We start from the raw sequence: 22,187 nt of genomic DNA on the forward strand, positions 1-22,187 counted from the left end.
GCTGTTCAAAAACAGCTGACACGTGCCGGGAAAGATGTGGGCTCAGCTCCGGAGTCCACATCAAAGGAAAGCGCTGGATAAATGTGATCACAAATGTTATGTAAAATGTTCCCAATAAAAGCTTCAACTCCATCTCCAAAAAAAGGAATGACTCTCTCTGATCTGTCATTTGTTAATGAAAATATAGGGGGCTTCCACATTACTGGTAACACAAAGGGTCTGGAAAAGCTAAATGGCTCCTCACCCGCCAAAAGAAATTCAGCAAATTCTCCACTCTCAAATCCAAATGCCCCCTCTCTTCTGAGCCCCACAATGTACCTAAACCACACATTGTGTCCATGTTTGTAATTTCTGAAGTGATGACAACCCGCTAACTTATGGGTGCATGCCTCCAGAAGCATGGACAGGGCATAATGTGCTGGTGACCACAGCGCACTGGTCAATACAATGGCAGTTTGCAATTTTCACATGGCAACATTCAATGCTGCTTGTTTCTGGAAAATATCCATGGAGTCAAAATCGTCACTACACCTGTAGATAAATTCCCCAAGGGGTATAATTTCCCAAATGGGGTCACTTGAGGGGGGATTCTGCTCTTATAGCATTTAGGGGCTCTGTATATGGAGTCTGCAAACTGTTCTAGGAACATCTGTGCTCCAGAAGGCAAATAGCACTCTCTTCCTCCCGAGTATCTCCATATGGCTAAGCAGTGCTGTACAGCCACATATGGGGTATTGCCACATTCAGTAGAAATTGTGGAACAAATTTAGGTGTCATTTTTACCCACTTATTGTGTGAAAATGTAAAATCTGAGGCTAAATCAAAATTTTGTTGGTAAAAATGTAGTTATTTTTTTTAATCACTGGCCAACGGTATAAAAATCTGTGACACACCCGTAGTGTCAATATGATCACTGCACCCCTAGATGAATTCACTGAGTGTGTAGTTTGTAAAATTGGGTCAATTATGGGGGATTATGCTGTTCTGGCACCTCATGGGCTCTCCGAGATGGTCCTGGCACCTGCAAACGATAAAATCTGGCGCTCCTTGCCTTCTGAGTTTTGCACAGTGCCTGAAAAATGTTTCCCGATTTCATGTAGGGTATTGAAGCACTCAGGAAAAACCTCAGTTTGTTGTAACAAATGTCCTATTAGCCCTTAGAAAAATTAAAAACTTGGGACAAAGCAACATTTTAGTGATAAAAATGTAATTTTATTCTTTCTTCACCACTCGGTGATATAAAATTCTGTGAGGCACATGTGATGTCAATATGATCACTACACCACTGGATGAATTCATTGGAGAGTGTAGTTTGTAAAATGAATTCATGTATAGGGTGTTTCTGTTGTTCTGGTACCTCAGGGGCTCTGCCAATGCGACATTGCACCTTCAAACCATTCCAGCAAAATCTGAACTCCAATATGTCATCTCTTCCTTTCTGAGCTTTGCACTGTGCCTCAAAAGTAGTATTCCTCCACATATGGGGTTTCAGCATACCCAGGAGAAATTTCAAAACAAATTGTATAGTGCAATTTTTCCCGTTACCCTTATGAAAATGCAAAATTTGGGGCAAAAATAACATTTTTTGTGGGGAAAATGTGATTTTTTTCTATTTTCACGGCTCAACGTTATAAACTTCTGTGAAACACCTGGGGGTGTCATGGTTAGGACATAGTTAATGCCCTGTTCTCACAGGGTTAACTTTTGCTGGCCTCTCTTTGGATCTGGGAGGGGTATTTATACTCACTCCAGACTAGGATTCCCTGTCAGCTTGTTTGATTCCCGTGTATGACCCGGTCTGTCCCCTCACTCTGTACTCTGTCTCTCATTTTGGTACTATTGTCTTCCCCGGTTCTGACCTCCTGGCTTGGCTATTGTTACTCCATTACAGTTTGTCCCTATTGTACCGTCCATTGCCCGTTCTGGTTTTCTGATCTATTGCTATGTCCTGATTATTCGCTCTGTCTAACCCTTTGGTACTGTCCTGCTACCTCGTGCTTTGACCCGGCTTGATCTGGTTTACGTCCCTGTCTATGCCCCTTGGTAACTTGTCCCGTAGTTACCTTTCTAGGAGTTTCCCTGCAGCTCCTAGCTCTGTGGAGCTTAGGTCAGGCCCTCAGCAGTCACATGCTTCAGGTCCTGATAGTCTGAAGCATGCATCATCACTGCTGCTGCCCCACTCCACAGGTATCTTTGAGCACTGTTTTTGTACTCAGGACACGCGCACTAGCTCAGTGAGCAAGTGCAGTGCGGTGTTCCTGACATTATAGCTGACCATTTCAGTTTTTTTATCCTCTGAAGGAAAAAAAAAAGTGAGTTATCCTCATGGATCCCATACAAGCTTTGGTTGATCAGGTCAAGCACCTGACCCAAATGTTCCACAAACTTAATGTGGGACAGCGCACGATGGCCCATACCCAGCAACAGTTAGTGGATACTGTGTAGGGGGCTGTCGCTGCAAGGGCTCCTAGCGCTGGGGATAGAGATGTGTCATTGGCATGACATGAGCCTGATAGAGTGCGTCTGGCAGAGGATATGATGATGAGTGTGACACAGGGGAGGCACTCTGCTGAATGGTTCTGCTCAGAGTTTAGACGTTGGACCGCCGAAGTATCCTGGAACGCCGCCGCCCTGAGGAGGTTGTTCCGCAGGGGCCTGTCTGACCGTCTGCAGGACGCTCTGGCATTACATCCTCCCCCTGATACCCTGGAGGATGCCATGATGCAGGCAGTCCGTATGGACCGGAGACTACATGCTAGAGGAATTATGCAACAAGAGTCTCCTTTGAACCCCAAATTGTGTGACACTGCACCTGTATCTGAGCCAATGGAGGTTGGGTCAGTCTCGGTTAAGGAGAAAGAGAGAAGGCACCGTAGAGACAATCTACTATGCTTTTACTGTGGAGCCTCTGGACATTGGAAAAGGAATTGCCCCTCCTGCCCTTCTTCAGAGAAACCATCAGAGAAACGACTGAGTCTGGGCAACAATCGAGGAGGTTGTCCAGACTCCCAGGTACATTTTTTTCTCATGTACAAAGATGGTGCTCCAGGTTGAATTGGAACTTGCTAGCGGTCCTGTTATGACCACCGCCTTTGACTGTGGTTCCTCCATTAATCTGATTGATGCCCAAGTTGTGACTCTTAATAAGATAGGGACAGTCAGGTTAAAAGACCCTGTTAAAATTGTGGCTGTGGATTCATCTCCTCTTACCCGGGATGGAATTTGCTTTATGTCTGAAGTTACTCAGGACACGCGCACTGGCTCAGTGAGCAAGTGCAGTGCAGTGTTCCTGACAGGGGTTCAAGGTTCTCACCATGCATCTAACTATATTCCCTGAGGCGTCTAGTTTCCAAAATGTGGTCACTTATGGGGGGTTTCCACTGTTTAGGCCTATCAGGGGCTCTCCAAATGGGACATGACATCCGCTAATGATTCCAGGAAATTTTACATTCAATAAGTCAAATGACGCTCCTTCCCTTCTGAGCCCTGCCGTGCGCACAAACAGTAGTTTTCTCCCTCACATGGGATATCGGCATAGTCAGGAAAAATTGCACTACAAATAGCATGATGCAATTTCTCCTGTTAGCCTTATGAAAATGCAAAATTTTGGGGCTAAAATAACTTTTTTGTGAGGATAATGTGATTTTATTATATTCATGGCTTAATATTATACACTTCTGTTAAGCACCTGGGGGTTCAAGGTGCTTACCACTTTTCTAAATACATTCCTTGAAGTGTCTAGTTTCCAAAATGGGATCACTTGTGGGTTTTTTCCTTGTTTAGGCACATCAGGGGCTCTCCGAACGGGACATGACATCCGCTAATGATTCCAGGAAATTTTGCATTCAAGAAGTCAAAAGACCCTCCTACCTCATATGACCCTTCTCCCTCATATTGGGTATCTGTGTACTCAGGAGAAATTGCACAACAAATTGTATGGTGCAATTTCTCCTGTTACCTTTATGAAAATGCAATATTCTGTGGTAAAAACATATTTGTGTGGAAAATTAGATTTTTTTTATTTTTATGGCTCAATGTTATAACTTATGTGCAGCACTTGAGGGTTCAATGTGCTCACCACACATCTAGATCAGTTTCATGAGGGGTCTAGTTCCCAAAATGGTGTCACTTGTGGGGGATTTACACTGTTTAGGTACATCAGAGGCTCTCCAAATGTGACATGGCATCCGCCAATTGTTCTAGCAAATTTTGAATTCAAAAAGTCAAATGGCGCTCCTTCCTTTCTGAGCTCTGCCATGTGCCCAAACAGTGGTTTCCTCCCTCATATCAGGTATCGGCATGTTCGGGAGAAACTACCCAACAAATTTTGCAGTCCATTGCTTTCGTTATCCTTGTCAAAATAAAAAAAATTGGATCTGAAGTAATTGTTTGTAAAAAAAAAAAAGTGAAATGTTCATTATTTTTTTCCACATTTCAAAAATTCCTGTGAAGCAACTGAAGGGTTAATAAACTTTTCGAATGTGGTTTTGAGCACCTTGAAGGGTGCAGTTTTTAGAATGGGTGTCACTTTTGGGTATCTTCTATCATATAGACCCCCCCAAAGTGACTTCAAATGTGATGTGGTCCGTAAAAATAAAATGGTTTTGTAAATTTTGTTGTAAAAATGAGAAAACGCTGTTCAACTTTTAAGCCTTATGACTTCCTAACAAAAAAAATTTTTGTCCAAAATTGTGCTCATGTAAAGTAGACCTGTGGGAAATGTTACCTATTAACTATATTGTGTGATTTAAGGGCTTGAAAATTCAAAGTTGGAAAATTGCAAAATTTTCCAAATTTGCTTTAAATTTGTTTTTTTTTTTCAAAAATAAACGCAAGTCATATCAAATAAATTTTACCACTACCATGAAGTGCAATATGTCACGAAAAAACAATCTCAGAATCACCAGGATCTGTTGAAGCGTTCTAGAGGTATAACCACATAAAGTGACACTGGACAGAATTTTAAAAATTGGCTTGCCTGATCATGAACGTGAAAAACCACCTTCAGGAGTAAAAGAGGGGTTTTCCCACAAAGTTCAGTTTAATTAACATTTTAATCAATAGATCTTTGAATAATAAGGTCTTCAATTGAATGTGTCTAAAAAAATGTTTTAATGCTGAGATAATCATATAAATGTGCCCCTGCTGTGTACTGTGTAATGGCTGTCTGACTGTACAGGGACATGGTCTGATCATACCACGGCTCTGTAGGACACAGGAAATGTTGTCTGCAGCAAACCTCAGACTTCATAAGATTATCTCCAACAGCCAGAAAGTAATGAAAACATCTGAGCTCTGATGTTCCTACCATGCAATGCAGAATTGGTCGGCTGAGGGACATTAAACAGGACACATTCTCATTCCAAGTGTCTGTCTGTGATATACCCTTCACTAAACGAGGGGTCTTATCTGTTATGAATAGCATCTACGATCCTCTCTCGGGTTTATAGCATCCATCACTAGAGTTGAGCGAAACGGGTCGAAAAAATTCAAAAGTCGCCGACTTTTGGCAAAGTCGGGTTTCATGAAACGAAACCCGACCCTAGGATGAGGTCGGCCACGAGGTCGGCGACTTACGTGCCAAAGTCGCTTTTCAAAAGTTTGTTTTGCGCTCTTTTTCAGCCAATCAGGATCCACGGACACTGTGGGCAACGTGATGACATAGGCACGGGTCACCACCATCTTTCAGAAGGGCATGCAAGTGATTGGCTTGCTTTGGTGGGCGTCACAGGGGGTATAAAAGGGCGTGAACGCCGACCGCCATCTTACTTCTGCCGATCTTAGTATAGGGAGAGGTTGCTGCTGATTCTGTAGGGAGAGCGTTAGGCAGGGAAGAAGACAAAAAAACTGCTTCTGCTGCTAGCGATTTGGCCTGCACAACACACAAGTCACTGTGTGTGCAGTGCAAGGGAAGGCTATATTGTGGTGTATCAGTGGTGTTGGTTGTTGGGCTGCCTTTTAAGGCTTCCTGACACGCTGGCATTGCTGTTTACCCACTGCTCCGCAAACTGCTTTTTTAAAAGCAATCCAATCTCCCTTATCCTCTCGTCACTTTGGTCACAGGCAGCTGTGCCATCGAGCGTGTCACATAGCGCTCAGATATCAGTGGGCCTCACACCATCCACAAGTGTCCAGTGTCCAAAAGTGTATGCAGAGATTCAAAATCTCCATTATCCTCTCGTCACTTTGGTCACAGGCAGCTGTGCCATCGAGCGTGTCACATAGCGCTCAGATATCAGTGGGCCTCACACCATCCACAAGTGTCCAGTGTCCAAAAGTGTACGCAGAGATTCAAAATCTCCATTATCCTCTCGTCACTTTGGTCACAGGCAGCTGTGCCATCGAGCGTGTCACATAGCGCTCAGATATCAGTGGGCCTCACACAATCCACAAGTGTCCAGTGTCCAAAAGTGTACGCAGAGATTCAAAATCTCCATTATCCTCTCGTCACTTTGGTCACAGGCAGCTGTGCCATCGAGCGTGTCACATAGCGCTCAGATATCAGTGGGCCTCACACCATTCACAAGTGTCCAGTGTCCAAAAGTGTACGCAGAGATTCAAAATCTCCATTATCCTCTCGTCACTTTGGTCACAGGCAGCTGTGCCATCGAGCGTGTCACATAGCGCTCAGATATCAGTGGGCCTCACACCATCCACAAGTGTCCAGTGTCCAAAAGTGTACGCAGAGATTCAAAATCTCCATTATCCTCTCGTCACTTTGGTCACAGGCAGCTGTGCCATCGAGCGTGTCACATAGCGCTCAGATATCAGTGGGCCTCACACCATCCACAAGTGTCCAGTGTCCAAAAGTGTACGCAGAGATTCAAAATCTCCATTATCCTCTCGTCACTTTGGTCACAGGCAGCTGTGCCATCGAGCGTGTCACATAGCGCTCAGATATCAGTGGGCCTCACACCATCCACAAGTGTCCAGTGTCCAAAAGTGTACGCAGAGATTCAAAATCTCCATTATCCTCTCGTCACTTTGGTCACAGGCAGCTGTGCCATCGAGCGTGTCACATAGCGCTCGGATATCAGTGGGCCTCACACCATCCACAAGTGTCCAGTGTCCAAAAGTGTACGCAGAGATTCAAAATCTCCATTATCCTCTCGTCACTTTGGTCACAGGCAGCTGTGCCATCGAGCGTGTCACATAGCGCTCAGATATCAGTGGGCCTCACACCATCCACAAGTGTCCAGTGTCCAAAAGTGTACGCAGAGATTCAAAATCTCCATTATCCTCTCGTCACTTTGGTCACAGGCAGCTGTGCCATCGAGCGTGTCACATAGCGCTCAGATATCAGTGGGCCTCACACCATCCACAATTGTCCAGTGTCCAAAAGTGTACGCAGAGATTCAAAATCTCCATTATCCTCTCGTCACTTTGGTCACAGGCAGCTGTGCCATCGAGCGTGTCACATAGCGCTCAGATATCAGTGGGCCTCACACCATCCACAAGTGTCCAGTGTCCAAAAGTGTACGCAGAGATTCAAAATCTCCATTATCCTCTCGTCACTTTGGTCACAGGCAGCTGTGCCATCGAGCGTGTCACATAGCGCTCAGATATCAGTGGGCCTCACACCATCCACAAGTGTCCAGTGTCCAAAAGTGTACGCAGAGATTCAAAATCTCCATTATCCTCTCGTCACTTTGGTCACAGGCAGCTGTGCCATCGAGCGTGTCACATAGCGCTCAGATATCAGTGGGCCTCACACCATCCACAAGTGTCCAGTGTCCAAAAGTGTACGCAGAGATTCAAAATCTCCATTATCCTCTCGTCACTTTGGTCACAGGCAGCTGTGCCATCGAGCGTGTCACATAGCGCTCGGATATCAGTGGGCCTCACACCATCCACAAGTGTCCAGTGTCCAAAAGTGTACGCAGAGATTCAAAATCTCCATTATCCTCTCGTCACTTTGGTCACAGGCAGCTGTGCCATCGAGCGTGTCACATAGCGCTCAGATATCAGTGGGCCTCACACCATCCACAAGTGTCCAGTGTCCAAAAGTGTACGCAGAGATTCAAAATCTCCATTATCCTCTCGTCACTTTGGTCACAGGCAGCTGTGCCATCGAGCGTGTCACATAGCGCTCAGATATCAGTGGGCCTCACACCATCCACAAGTGTCCAGTGTCCAAAAGTGTACGCAGAGATTCAAAATCTCCATTATCCTCTCGTCACTTTGGTCACAGGCAGCTGTGCCATCGAGCGTGTCACATAGCGCTCAGATATCAGTGGGCCTCACACCATCCACAAGTGTCCAGTGTCCAAAAGTGTACGCAGAGATTCAAAATCTCCATTATCCTCTCGTCACTTTGGTCACAGGCAGCTGTGCCATCGAGCGTGTCACATAGCGCTCGGATATCAGTGGGCCTCACACCATCCACAAGTGTCCAGTGTCCAAAAGTGTACGCAGAGATTCAAAATCTCCATTATCCTCTCGTCACTTTGGTCACAGGCAGCTGTGCCATCGAGCGTGTCACATAGCGCTCAGATATCAGTGGGCCTCACACCATCCACAAGTGTCCAGTGTCCAAAAGTGTACGCAGAGATTCAAAATCTCCATTATCCTCTCGTCACTTTGGTCACAGGCAGCTGTGCCATCGAGCGTGTCACATAGCGCTCAGATATCAGTGGGCCTCACACCATCCACAAGTGTCCAGTGTCCAAAAGTGTACGCAGAGATTCAAAATCTCCATTATCCTCTCGTCACTTTGGTCACAGGCAGCTGTGCCATCGAGCGTGTCACATAGCGCTCAGATATCAGTGGGCCTCACACCATCCACAAGTGTCCAGTGTCCAAAAGTGTACGCAGAGATTCAAAATCTCCATTATCCTCTCGTCACTTTGGTCACAGGCAGCTGTGCCATCGAGCGTGTCACATAGCCCTCAGATATCAGTGGGCCTCACACAATCCACAAGTGTCCACTGTCCACAAGTGTGTGCAGAAATTCTAAAACTCCCCTGTCCTATAGACACCTTGTACCTTGTTTTACATTACTATATAGTTTGTTGGATTTTGTCTACATTTCTACCAAAAATGAGGAAGGCTGGTGGAAGAGGCCGTGGAATTGGGTGGGGGTTGGCAGCTGGTAATGATGGTGTTGGTGGTGGATCTGATGGTAGTGGCAAGAGCAAAATAGGACCGAATGCAGGAGGTGCTGACCCTGCGTCATCGTCTGGCTACATAAGGCCTCGAACGCTTAGTTTTCTAGGAGTTGGCAAACCGCTTTTAAAGGCAGAGCATCAGGAAAAAGTTTTGTCTTACATTGCTGACTCAGCCTCCAGCTCTATTGCCTCCTCTTCTTCAGTTGTAAAAAGTAAAAGCACTGAGTCGTCATTGGAGGCTCATGTTCATGAACCACACCTTTCCTTGTGTCCTTCACCCCAACCAAGATTGAAGGATGACGCAGGCCATACTACTGATTACTCCATGGAGCTGTTTTCACATACCATGCCTGGATTATCAAGTGAAATGGTGAATTACCCAGGCCAAGATGAATCTGACATGGAGTGCACTGATGCACAGCCGCTGATGGATGATTCTGCTGGTACATTCACTCAGAGCACTACATTGTCCTCGTAGTGTACAGAGCCAGATTCTGACCCTGATGAGACTCAGGTGCCCCTTCCCGCACACTATACCACCATACACGGTGACACAGAGGAAGGTGCACATGACATAGAAGAGGAGGTGATGGATGACCCAGTTGTTGACCCAGATTGGCATCCATTGGGGGAAGAGGGTGCTGCTTCCAATAGCTCAGATGAGGAGCATCCACAGCAGACATCGACATCGCAACAGCTGTTATCTGGCAGGCCCGGAGCACTCCAAAGACAGGTTCCAAACATCAAAAGAGTTGCTGGACAGCTTGTCCAGAGGGTCAAAAGATCACAGCGTGATAGGCCGCAAAATGTCTGCCAAAGTAGGAAGAGTGCAGTGTGGCACTTTTTTGAACAAAATCCTCATGATCAGGCCAAGGTTATCTGTAAGAAGTGCGCAAAGACCTTTAGCCGAGGGAAAAATCTGAAAAATTTGAATACCAGTTGCATGCTTAGACATTTAACCAGCATGCACTTGCAAGCGTGGACACAACACCAAACCTCAAGTGCCACATGTGCAACTGATCACAACGAAGGTAGTCAGCAATGCTACATTGTTTCCCCCATTGTAAGCCCACCGGTTAGCACAGCAGCAAATGTTGAGGTGTCGTTGCAAGGCCACAGCAGTCAGGGAATCCCACTGTTATATCAACGAAAGACTGATTCTAGGCCATCAGAAAGAACACCAACTCCATCACCATCATCAACCCTCTCTCAGTCCGCCCTGTCCACCGCTACTTCCACCATATGCAGCTCTCAAGTCCAGCTCACCCTCCCAGACACTATGAGTAGGTCAAGAAAGTACTCAGTCTCTCATCCGCGTACACTGGGTTTGAACGCCCACATTGCCAAACTAATCCCGTTTGAGATGATGCCCTTTCGGTTGGTGGAAAGCACAGCTTTCCGCGAACTCATGGCCTATGCAGTACCACGCTATGACCTACCCAGTCGCCACTTCTTCTCTCGCAAAGCCATCCCAGCCCTCCACCATCATAGAATCATAGAATCGTAGAGTTGGAAGGGACCTCCTGGGCCATCTGGTCCAACCCCCTGCTCAAAGCAGGATTCGCTAAATCATCCCAGTCAGATGTCTGTCCAGCCTCTGTTTGAAGACTTCCATTGAAGGAGAACTCACCACTTCTCGTGGCAGCCTGTTCCACTCATTGATCACTCTAACTGTCAAAAAGTTTTTTCTAATATCTAATCTGTGTCTCTTCCCATTCAGTTTCATCCCATTGCTTCTAGTCTTTCCTTGTGCAAATGAGAATAAAGTTGATCCTTCTACAATGTGACAGCCCTTTAGATATTTGTAGACAGCTATTAAGTCTCCACTCAGTCTTCTCTTTTGCAAACTAAACATTCCCAAATCCTGCAACCTTTCCTCATAAGACAGGGTTTGCAGACCGGTCACCATTCTGGTCGCTCTTTTCTGAACTTGCTCCAGTTTGTTGATGTCTTTTTTAAAATGTGGTGCCCAAAACTGGACACAATATTCCAGATGAGGTCTGACCAAAGAGGAGTAGAGGGAAATAATGACTTCACGTGATCTAGACTGTATGCTTCTGTTAATACATCCTAGAATTGCATTTGCCTTTTTTGCTGCTGCATCACACTGTTGACTCATATTCAGTCTGTGATCTATTAGTATACCCAAGTCTTTTTCACATGTGCTGTCACTTAGCCCTATTCCTCCCATTCTATATATGCTTTTTTCATTTTTATTGCCCAGATGTAGTACTTTGCATTTCTCCCTGTTAAAAACCATTCTGTTAGTTGCTGCCCACTTCTCCAGTTTATTTAAATCTTTTTGAATCCTCTCTCTCTCTTCTCTAGTATTAGCTATCCCTCCTAGCTTTGTGTCATCAGCAAATTTAATCAGTTTACCCTCAATTCCTTCATCTAAATCGTTGATAAAGATGTTGAACAATACAGGGCCCAGGACAGAGCCCTGTGGTACCCCACTTGAGACATTCTTCCAACTGGATGTGCAGCCATTTACGACCACTCTTTGGGTCCGATCACTAAGCCAGTTATGAATCCACCTAACAGTTGCCTTGTCCATTCCATACTTAGTCATTTTTTCAATAAGGATTGTATGAGAGACTTTGTCAAATGCTTTGCTGAAGTCAAGATATACTATATCTACAGCATTTCCTTGATCCACCCAATCAGTGATACCGTCATAGAAGGAAAATACCGTCATAGAAGGAAAAATGTGAAAGACCGCATTGTCCATGCACTCAAGCAGTCAGTGAGCAGAAAGGTGCACCTCACAACTGATGCATGGTCCAGTCGGCATGGCCAGGGCCGTTACGTGTCCATCACTGCGCACTGGGTTAATGTGGTGGATGCAGGGTCCACAGGGGACATCGGTGGTGGGACAGTGCTGCCTAGCCCACGGTATAGGAAACAGTTGGCTGTAGGCGTTCGACCCTCCTCCTGCTCCTCCTCCTCCAGAAGCGAAAGCTCGTCCACAGAGCGCAGTCGTACGAGCACTCCATCTGCAGCTGCCACTGTTGCACACGATGTATCCCCCTATCGAGCAGCTAGTGGAAAGCGTCAGCAGGCTGTGTTGCAGATGATGTGTTTGGGCGACAGACACACCGCCGAGGTGCTGGCCGAGTACTTGAAGCGACAAACTGAGTCATGGCTGGGCAGTGTACATCTTGAGGCAGGCAAGGTAGTTAGTGATAACGGCCGTAATTTTGTGGCAGCCATAGCCCTTTCAAAACTCAGCCACATACCTTGCTTGGCTCACACCTTGAACCTGGTGGTGCAGTGCTTCCTCAAAAATTATCCGGAGTTAACAGCCCTGCTCCAGAAGGTGCGAAGACTGTGCGCGCACATCCGCCGGTCGCCTGTACACTCCGTTCGTATGCAGAAGCTGCAGCGATTGCTCCACCTTCCCAACCACCGCCTCATTATCGACATTGCAACAAGGTGGAACTCCACCCTGCACATGGTGGAGCGGCTGTGCGAGCAGAGGCAGGCCATAATGCATTTGTGGGAGGATACACGGCCAGGCACTTTGAGAGCAGACATGGAGTTGACAGGCGTGCAGTGGTCAAAGCTGAAAGACCTTTGTAAAGTCCTTCAGTGTTTTGAGGAATGCACACGGCTAGTAAGCGCAGACGACGCCATCCTAAGCATGAGCATCCCACTTATGCGTCTGCTCATGCAAACTTTGACGCACCTTAAGGAGCAGGCGTCTGCAGCCAATGTTGATTAGGAGGAAGAGGAGGGAATCCTTGATGACATTCAGCCATTGTCTGCTCAGGGACCTCTCCTGGACGAGGTGGAGGAAGAAGAGGAAGAGGAGGAGGAGGATGATGGGGATGATTACTTAGGGGAGGAGGATGCATCTCGTGGGGCAAGTGAAAATGTTGGCGTGGCAAGGTCTGGTACAGGGTTTGTGCGTGACTGGAGGGATGTGGATTTGCCAGAAAGTGCTCCTCCACCCAGCACTCGCAGTGCATCATTGACACCGGGAACATTGGCCCACATGTCAGATTATGCCTTGCGGATCCTAAAAAGGGACCCCCGCATTGCCAAAATGATGAACGATGACGACTACTGGTTGGCCAGCATCCTGGATCCACGCTATAAAGGCAAATTACAAAACATCATGCCACAGGAGAACCTTGACCTAATATTGGCTAATAAACAAGCAACTCTGGTAAATCGGTTGCTTGAGGCATTCCCAGCACACAGCAGCGGTGATGGTTCTCACAAGAGCCGTACGGGCCGGGGGCAGCTTGGCAGAGGTGTTCATGGTGCACACAGCAGAAGTGGCGTTGGAGACAGGGGTTTCATGACAATGTTGTGGACTGATTTTTCAAATACCGCTCACACAACTGGTAATACTGCATCGATGGAAAGTGACAGGAGACAGCAGTTGTCAACTATGGTTACAAACTACTTTTCCTCCCATATCGATGTTCTCCCACACAGGTCATTCCCCTTTGACTATTGGGCCGCTAAACTGGACACCTGGCCTGAATTGGCCCAATATGCCTTACAGGAGCTCGCTTGCCCAGCTGCAAGTGTGCTATTGGAAAGAGTCTTCAGTGCAGCTGGATCAATCCTGACAGAAAAAAGGACCCGTCTGTCAACCCAAAATGTGGATGATCTAACCTTCATTAAAATGAACCACGCATGGGTTTCCAAGGATTTTGTCCCACCTTCCCCTGATGACACATAGGGTGACAGAAAAATGGCTTGCTTTGGTCCACCTCTTCCTGGTACTTCACCTATTTCGCCTTTTGCATCAGCTGAATGTCCAACATCAACATATGCCACTTTCTAAAACTCCATAACTGTGCTGCCTCCCCCCCCATGGCCGGGGTCACCACCTACCGCACGACACCGTGCGTGTGCCGTTGCCCTGGACAGGTGGGTAGGCCGACTCTTGGGCGCGGGCACTGGCACAGGGTCCCTCATAGTGCAATCAAGTGTCTCTGACGGTGGTGGTGCACACCCGCCGTCAGACACACCGCTGTACTATGAGGGGCCCAGTGCCAGTACCGACGCCCACGAGTGGGCCCCCTTTGCTTGGCCAGGGCCCCAGCATTTGCAATCTTTACCTCTCCCTGCTCCTCCGCTGTGTAATCTGGGCCGTCAAATCCATACTGTACCTGACACCGTCTGAGCCTGCCTCCTGAGACATATATTTTGAATGTGTACGCTATCCATACATGTTACCCAGGGATACGGTACCCTTTCTAACCTTTGTGCAATGATGTGCAATCCATACTGGGCCTAACACCGTCTGAGCCTGCCTCATGCTGTATAGACATATATTTTGAATGTGTACGCTATCCATACATGTTATCCAGGGATACGGTACCCTTTCTAACCTTTGTGCAATGACGTGCAATCCATACTGGGCCTAACACCGTCTGAGCCTGCCTCATGCTGTATAGACATATATTTTGAATGTGTACGCTATCCATACATGTTATCCGGGGATACGGTACCCCTTCTAACCTTTGTGCAATGACGTGCAATCCATACTGAGCCTAACACCGTCTGAGCCTGCCTCATGCTGTATAGACATATATTTTGAATGTGTACGCTATCCATACAAGTTATCCGGGGATACGGTACCCTTTCTAACCTTTGTGCAATGACGTGCAATCCATACTGGGCCTATCACCGTCTGAGCTTGCCTCATGCTGTATAGACATATATTTTGAATGTGTACGCTATCCATACATGTTATCCGGGGATACGGTACCCTTTCTAACCTTTGTGCAATCACGTGCAATCCATACTGGGCCTAACACCGTCTGAGCCTGCCTCCTGAGACATATATTTTGAATGTGTACGCTATCCATACATGTTATCCGGGGAAACGGTACCCTTTCTAACCTTTGTGCAATCACGTGCAATCCATACTGGGCCTAACACCATCTGAGCCTGCCTCCTGAGACATATATTTTGAATGTGTACGCTATCCATACATGTTATCCGGGGATACGGTACCCTTTCTAACCTTTGTGCAATCACGTGCAATCCATACTGGGCCTGACACCGTCTGAGCCTGCCTCCTGAGACATATATTTTGAATGTGTACGCTATCCATACATGTTATCCGGGGAAACGGTACCCTTTCTAACCTTTGTGCAATCACGTGCAATCCATACTGGGCCTAACACCGTCTGAGCCTGCCTCCTGAGACATATATTTTGAATGTGTACGCTATCCATACATGTTATCTGGGGATACGGTACCCTTTCTAACCTTTGTGCAATCACGTGCAATCCATACTGGGCCTAACACCGTCTGAGCCTACCTCCTGAGACATATATTTTGAATGTGTACGCTATCCATACATGTTATCCGGGGATACGGTACCCTTTCTAACCTTTGTGCAATCACGTGCAATCCATACTGGGCCTAACACCGTCTGAGCCTGCCTCCTGAGACATATATTTTGAATGTGTAAGCCATCCATACATGTTATCTGGGGATACGGTACCCTTTCTAACCTTTGTGCAATCACGTGCAATCCATACTGGGCCTAACACCGTCTGAGAATGATAGATGGGGCCCACCATACACTGGAACATTCCAAAGGTGGACATCAGACACTGGAGCAGCATTTACAGGGCCCATTATACACTAGAGCATTAGAAATGGGGCCCATTATGTTTGGAGCATTATTTGGGCCCATAAGACAGTAGAGGTCCATCCATGGGGACCAACATATACTGTAGCATTATGTGGAGCTCATCATATACTGTTTCAAACATTATATGGGACCAATGATTCTGTATGGAGAAATAGATGGGCCTCGTCATGAGATGTAAAAAGTGAGGTATTTTTCATTGTACTATACCGCTATTTCTCTGCCGTATCGGAGCATGATGAGTTGTGGTATGTGTTAAAGGGGCGCTCTTTCGCCCAGGGCACATGAAAACCTGGAGCCAGCCCTCCCCCCCCACAGTCTGTAGCCAAATAACCCCCATTTTTCAGTGCGTAACTTGTATTATGAAGTTAATTAAGGTTGACAAGCTTAAGTAAGAAGAATTGATGCTTTTGGCATTCAAATGGGCACTGTTGGTGTGTTTCCTGTCCTCCTCTCACTGCAGACTTTTATTCCCCATTGACTTACATTGGGTTTCGTGTTTCGGGACGACCCCGACTTTTCCCTATAATCGGACGATCTTGCTCGACCCGACTTTTCGAAAAGTCGGGTTTCACGAAACGAAACGCGACCCTAAAAAACCAAAAGTCGCTCAACTCTATCCATCACCATTCAAGCTAAGATACTGCTACGGATTGGGGTGCGGATTTGGCAGCATGGATTTTGTAAAATCCGCAGGTAAATCTGCACTTCCAAAGACCTGCGGATTAGCCTGCGATTTTGCCCTGCGGTTTATCATCTCCACAATGGAGGAGATGGCAAACTGCAGCGGAAACCGCAGAAAGAATTGACATGTCAATTCTTTCTGTGGTTTAGAAACCGCAATAAAACCACGCGGAAAAATCCGCACCGTTTGCACTGTGGTTTTTAATATCCATAGGATAATATGGTACTGTACACGACAGCAAAAACTGCTGCGGATCCGCAGCGGCCAAATCCGCTGCGGAACCGCAGCAGAATCCGCAGCGTGTGCAAACACCCCTAAGGCCATGTGCACACGGTGCAGATTCTGTGCAGTTCTGCAGCAGAACTGCACGTGATATACAGTACCATTTAAGGCCATGTAAAACAAAAAACGCTGTGCACATGCTGCAGATTTGGTGCGGAATGAGGTTGGGTTCACACGTAGCGGAACTCTCACGGAAATTACTGCGAGAATTCCGGAATTCCATTCCGCGGGAAAATCGCATTTAAAATTCCCGCGATTTTCCAGCGGAAAAACTAGCATTTTGCAAGCATAATTAGCTTGCAGAATTGCTAGCGTTTTCCAAGCGATCTGTAGCATCGCTTGGAGAACTGATTGACAGGATGATCACACTCGTCAAACATAGTGTTTGACAAGTGTGACCAACTTTTTACTATTATGGCTGCCTATGCGGTATCAATAGTAAAAGAATGTAAAAAAATAATAATTAAAAAAAAATATATTGTTATTCTCAACTTCCGACGTCCCGCGCAGCCTTCCCGCCTCTCTCCACGCTCCAGGTCCCAGTAATCCTTTGCGACAATTACCGCGATGACATCCGTTCTTGCGATCCCGCGAGAACAGACGTCATCGCTCGCAAAGGCTTACTGGAACCGGGAGCGTGGAGAGAGGCGGGAAGGCTGCGCGGGACGTCGGAAGGTGAGAATAACAATATTTTTTATTTTTTATTTAAAATTCTATTTTTTACAAGGATATGGTACCCAAAGCCCGGAGGACAGTCTCCTCTCCTCCGGACCGTGGGTACCATCTGCAAATGTTCTGCTTACTTTTCGCATGGTGTGCACAGCCACATACGGAAAGTAAGCAGAACAATGCATTCCTATGGGTGCGGGATTCCGCGAAATTAATGAGCATGCTGCGTTTTTACCGCAAAGCGATTCTGCTGCGGTAAAAACCACAGCATTAGCACAGCATTGCGGAGTCCCATAGGAATGCATGGGATGCTTATTTTTCGCGTTTTCACGGCAAAAACACGCGGAAAATACCGCCGCGGAAACGCGAATAAAAGATACGTGTGAACAAGGCCTAAAAGAAGCAGCATGTCGCTTCTTTTGTGTGGTTTTGCTGCAGTTTTCCACCTGCTCCATTATAGAAATCTGCAGGTGAAAACCGTACAAAAACTGCACTAAAACTGCTGGTAAAACGCAGGTCATTTTACCTGCAGATTTAGCAAAATCTGCGTGGAAAATTCCACAGCAGAATCCTCACCGTGTGCACATAGCCTGAGACAGTTTACTGCTAAAAACAAAAATTGGAACACTCTGCTACAGTCCCAGAAACAAAGGTGGCAGACATGGAAGAAGTCTCTGAAGGTCATAGAACATTTCTAAGTCCCACATTTTTATTCCTTAAAGTACATATATATGTATAGGCATGGCTTAAAGACATATACTAGCATTTTTCAACCATTTATGCAATATATATATTTATATATATATATATATATATATATATATATATATATATAGTATGTATGTATAAACTTTGGCTTGTGCTAAAACAGCTAACTAACTAATATCACCAGGTTTACATTTCGTGTGGAGATCCTATTTTCCAGTGAGATACAAAAGGCTGGAAATATAGTAGGCTACATACATCTATTTTGTATAAATGGTTAAACTAGTAACTAAGCAATGCTGTGGATGGCATTTTAATAGGAAATTGCTAGAGACATTCAATTAATGTGCTGAAGAGATTAGGAGGCAACTTGTTCAGGAATCGGTGAGCAGAAGATATGTCACTTTCACTTATGTACACTGCATGAATCCACCTGAAAAAACTAATTGATGGTAGCAAATGTTATCTGACAGCTTTCCTCAGGTCTAATATTGCAACATTCTCCCTGGGATATAACTAAATTAATGTGACTGCAAGCATGTCGACAGGTCAGCTCACTAGAACTGCAAGATGGCATGTCTTGTGCTGGACCTTTACAGAAATGATTTCTTGCATGTCGGTGATATTTTTATAGTATAATGGAAAGAATCAGAAACCAATAAAGAACAAAAGACAGCAAGTGGTTGCAGATCAACTATGTGCAATGTTAATTTTACTACAGAAAGAGTACTGCACTATTTTTGGAAGATAAAGTAATAGTTTAGGGAAGAATTAGTTTTTAATGTAGATTTATCTGGAAAAAAATAATAGAGGTTCTAATTCCCTATTTTTTAAATGGCTCAGAATCCTCAAAAAGTATACTCACCTTACTGATCCCCCACTGCTAGTCTCCAATGATTGCTGTGTTCCCCCCCAATGTACATGTCCAGCAAGTCTGTGGCTGCATCAGTGACCAAAGTGTTATTGCTGTGCCAAGTGATTGGATGCAGCTTTCCTAGGTCTGTATGGCTAGAACAGGATGTACAAAGACTGATGCTGATGCATTGGTCACTACTATGGCCAGTGCTTTTCTGAAGTGGTCATACGCTCATCCTACCAGCACAGGAGGCAAAGAATAGTGGGAAACCCAAACAGTTGAAAATTGAGTTGTTGATATCACTAATGTGAGTATGTATAATTATTTTCTTTTGTCTTTAAACATTTGATGCCACTTTTTAATTTAAGTAAGGAGATTAACAACTCGAAAAAATTGTAGCCACTCTTATAAAGGACACCAGGTTTCCAGCCCAAAGTTCAGAACTGATGGTCGGAGAATGTAAAGACAGGGAGGCTGTTTGACATACAAATATCTTATTCTGAAGCCTCACCTGGAAACCACTGGTGCTACCAAGCTTTGTGTGCCGCTGAACTCAGCCCACAGTGCAGGGTCTCCGGTGTCTGTCCTAAACTTTGGTCAGAAGAATTGGAGTTCTTTGTATGTACAGCTGTTGTTTAACAACATAATGAATTTAGAAGTAAGTTAACTGATGAGGGAGAATGGAACCTCAAACGATTTTAGAGCAAAGTACAACTAAAGCCCCTCATACACATTAGACTAAAGTCAACCAAACTTCTTGATACTTCCAAATTGTGCGACATTGAAATATGTATAGGGACCTCTTTATACTCGTCTGATGGATAATGTTGGTGGACATTAGTGGTTGGACAATTTGAATTTATTGTAATGCTCCTCCTTTATTTTCAGTAGGTGTTAATCTGCCTGCCATCAGAAATATTATTTTTGCGGTATTTTCGATACTCTTCCCGAATGAACATTTGGCTGAGTTTAATGTTCTTGTGTATGGTGCAGTTGGGAGAGATAGTAACATAGTAACATAATAACATAGTTAGCAAGGCTGAAAAAAGACATTTGTCCATCCAGTTCAGCCTATATTCCGTCAGAATAAATCCCCAGAGCTACGTCCTTCTAAAGAACCTAATCACTGTAAGATACAATATTGTTACGCTCCAGGAAGACATCCAGGCCTCTCTTGAACCCTTCGACTGAGTTCACCATCACCACCTCCTCAGGCAAGGAATTCCAGATTCTCACTGCCCTAACAGTAAAGAATCCTCTGCTATGTTGGTGGAAAAATCTTCTCTCCTCCAGATGCAGAAAATGCCCCCTTGTGACCATCATCTTCTTTTGTAAAAGCAGATCCTCTGAGAGATATTTGTATTGTCCCCTTATATACTTATACACGGTTATTAGATCAGCCGTCAGTCGTCTTTTTTCTAGACTAAATAAACCTAATTTTGCTAATCTCTCTGGGTATTGTAGTTCCCCCTTCCCCTTTATTAATTTTGTTGCCCTCCTTTGTACTCACTCTAGTTCCATTATATCCTTCCTGAGCACCGGTGCCCAAAACTGTACACAGTACTCCATGTGCGGTCTAACTAGGGATTTGTACAGAGGTAGTATAATGCTCTCATCATGTGTAACCAGACCTCTTGTAATGCATCCCATGATCCATTTTGCCTTGGTAGCCGCTGCCTGGCACTGGCTGGTCCAGGTAAGTTTATCATTAACTAGAATCCCCAAGTCCTTCTCCATGTCAGATTTACCCAGTGGTTTCCCGTTCAGTGTATAATGGTGGTATTGATTCCTTCTTCCCATGTGTATAACCTTACATTTATCATTGTTAAACTGCATCTGCCACCTTTCAGCCCAAGTTTCCAACTTATCCAGATCCATCTATAGCAGAATACTATCTTCTCTTGTATTGACTACTTTACATGGTTTTGTATCATTTGCAAATATTGATATTTTACTGTGTAAACCTTCTACCAGATCGTTAATAAATATGTTGATGAGCATAGGTCCCAACAATGACCCCTGTGGTACCCCACAGGTCACAATAGCCCAGTTAGGTACTATACCATTTATAACCACCCTCTGCTTTCTATCACTAAGCCAGTTATTTACCCATTTACCCATATTTTCCCCCAAGACCCTGCATTCTCATTTTTTGACCAACCTTTTGTGTGGCATGGTATCAAATGCTTTAGAAAAATCAAGAAATACCACATCCAATGACTCACCTTGATCCAGTCTATAGCTTACCTCTTCATAAAAACTGATTAGTATAGTTTGACAGGAGCGATTCCTCATAAACCCATGCTGATATGGTGCTAAACAGTTATTCTCAGTGAGATAATCCAGAATAACATCCCTAAGAAACCCTTCAAATATTTTACCAACAATAGAGGTTAGACTTACTGGCCTATAATTTTCAGGTTCACTTTTAGAGCCCTATTTGAATATTGGTACCATATTTTCTATGCGCCAGTCCTGTGGAACAGACCCTGTCACTATAGATTCCCTAAATATAAGAAATAATGGTTTGTCTATTACATTACTTAGTTCTCTTAGTACTTGCAGGTGTATGCCATCCGGACCTGGAGATTTATCTATTTTAATCTTATGTAGCCGGTTTCGCACCTGTTCTTGGGTTAGATTGGTAACCCTTAATGTAGGGTTTTCTTGGTCTTTTGGCATTTCACCTAGCATTTCATTTTCTACCATGAATACCGTGGAGAAGGTGTTTAGTATGTTAGCTTTTTTCCTCATCATCTACAACCATTCTTTCCTCACAATTTTTTAAGGGGCCTTCACTTTCACTTATGATTCTTTTACTATTGATATAGTTTTAAGAACAGTTTGGGATTAGTTTTACTTGCCTTAGCAATGTGACAATGGTGAGATGGCTTTTGTGCTATTTTTGATCAAAGAAAGTATCGCTAAGAACCCTGTTTTATTTGGATGCACTTTTGCTTTTAATTATTTAGTTACAGCAGGGTTTATGTTTATTTTGCTTGTAGGTTTTCAATGTTTTGTGGCCAAATTTGGCTAAGATAAATTTTTGTGTTTTTTGTTTATACCCTACAAGTGGTATGCCGCCTTATTTGCCTCAAATAACTACAAAAATATTCAGGGAATGTTTAAATACCATTGCAATCCTTTTTGCCCTTGTGAACTTATTCAATGTAATCTGACCTTTTTAGTTGCTATTTCCCTTCTATATACAGTACTCTTAATATACTCTTTTCTATATGTACTACATTCTCTCCTAGC

General features: G+C 44.9%; 1 protein-coding gene across 1 annotated transcript in view; it reads right to left on the reverse strand.

Moving 5' to 3' along the window:
- SYT6 (synaptotagmin 6) overlaps positions 1-22,187 on the reverse strand; it is a 720,884-nt gene that overhangs the window by 380,923 nt on the left and 317,774 nt on the right. The gene's annotated exons all lie outside the window — the stretch shown is intronic.

Source organism: Dendrobates tinctorius, unplaced genomic scaffold (genome assembly GCF_039654945.1).
Source record: "Dendrobates tinctorius isolate UK_male_01 unplaced genomic scaffold, ASM3965494v1 ptg000098l, whole genome shotgun sequence".
NCBI classification, from domain to species: domain Eukaryota; kingdom Metazoa; phylum Chordata; class Amphibia; order Anura; family Dendrobatidae; genus Dendrobates; species Dendrobates tinctorius.